Here is a 2,011-nt window from a genome sequence, read left to right as displayed (position 1 = left end):
CGGGCATGCAGGATTCTATAGGAGGTTTATAAAGAATTTTTCAAAAATCGCAAAATCTCTAAGCAATCTGCTAGCTGCTGACATGCCATTTGTGTTTGACACAAAGTGCCTGCAGGCGTTTGAAACGCTGAAAGCTAAGCTGGTCACAGCACCAGTCATTTCTGCACCAGACTGGACGTTACCATTTTCAATTGTATAAGTTTACAGGGTTACAGAAGGATTCTGCACACAAAACAGAGAAAAAGAGCTCACTGGCAAGAAAACGCCAGTAAAAGTATATTTTGGGCGTTCAATGCCCAAAATGGGCATCCACTGGGCGTTGAACGCCAGTGATGGTAGCAATCTGGGCGTTCAATGCCAGAAAGGGGCACCCACTGGGTGTTGAACACCAGTAATGGCAGCAGCTGGGCGTTGAACGCCCAGGAGAGCAGCATTTGGGCGCTGAACGCCCAAAACAGGCAGTGTTTGGGCGTTCAAACGCCAGGAGGAATGCTTGAATAGTGCATATGTCTTTTGAATTTGTTGTTTAAGACTGTTAAATATGTTGGCTCTTGAAAGAATGATGAACATGAGACATGTTATTGATAATCTAAAAAATTATAAAAATGATTCTTGAAGCAAGAAAAAGCAGCAAAGAACAAAGCTTGCAGAAAAAAAAAAAGAGAAGCAAGCAGAAAAAGCCAATAACCCTTAAAACCAAAAGGCAAGGGCAAATGAAAAGGATCCCAAGGCTTTGAGCATCAGTGGATAGGAGGGCCTAAAGGACTAAAATCCTGGTCTAAGCGGCTAAACCAAGCTGTCCCTAACCATGTGCTTGTGACGTGAAGGTGTCAAGTGAAAACTTGAGACTGAGCGGTTAAAGTCAATGTCCAAGCGAAAAGAAGAGTGTGCTTAAGAACTCTGGACACCTCTAATTGGGGACTTTAGCAAAGCTGAGTCACAATCTGAAAAGGTTCACCCAGTTATGTGTCTGTGGCATTTATGTATCCGGTGGTAATACTAGAAGACAAAGTGCTTAGGGCCACGGCCAAGACTCATAAAGAAGCTGTGTTCAAGAATCATCACACTGAACTAAGAGAATCAATAACACTATCTGAATTCTGAGTTCCTATAGATGCCAATCACTCTAAGCTTCAATGGATAAAGCGAGATGCCAAAACTGTTCAGAAGCAAAAAGCTACTAGCCCTGCTCATCTAATTAGAATCTGAGCTTCATTCAAAAAAAAAAAAAAACTCTGAGATATTATTGCTTCCCAACCTATTAGTCTTCTATTTTATTTGTCTAGTTGCTTGAGGACAAGCAACAGTTTAAGTTTGGTGTTGTGATGAGCGGATATTTTATACGCTTTTTGGGGATAATTTCATATAGTTTTGAGTATGTTTTAGTTAGTTTTTAGTCTATTTTCATTAGCTTTTAGGAAAAATTCATATTTCTGGACTTTACTATGGGTTGTGTGTTTTTCTGTAATTTCAGGTATTTTTCTGGCTGAAATTGAAGGAGCTGAGCAAAAATCTGATTCAGGCTGAAAAAGGACTGCTGATGCTGTTGGATTCTGACCTCCCTGCACTCAAAGTGAAGCAGAGATTCAGAAGACAAAGCATCTCCAAAACTCCAACATATTCTCCATTACTGCATAACAAGTAACCTTTAATCCATGCTCCATTGTTTATTTGCAATTCAACTAACAAACATAATTGACTTCCTGACTAAGATTTACAAGATAACCATAGATTGCTTCAAACCAACAATCTCCGTGGGATTCGACCCTTACTCACGTGAGGTATTACTTGGACGACCCAGTGCACTTGCTGGTCAGTAGTACGAGTTGTGAAAAGTGTAATTCACAATTTGTGCACCATGTACTTGCTCCTGTAATCATTAGAGATAATACATCAAGTGCTTTATATTATAAAAAATGAATATATGTTAAATGTTTAAATCAGCTGAATTATGAATATATATTATGAATGTAGTATTAAAGATAAAAGAAGTAAAATTTTAGCTTTGTGA

The sequence above is a fragment of the Arachis ipaensis genome, chromosome B10 (genome assembly GCF_000816755.2).
Source record: "Arachis ipaensis cultivar K30076 chromosome B10, Araip1.1, whole genome shotgun sequence".
Lineage (NCBI taxonomy): Eukaryota > Viridiplantae > Streptophyta > Magnoliopsida > Fabales > Fabaceae > Arachis > Arachis ipaensis.
Note: the sequence above shows the minus strand (reverse complement) of the source record.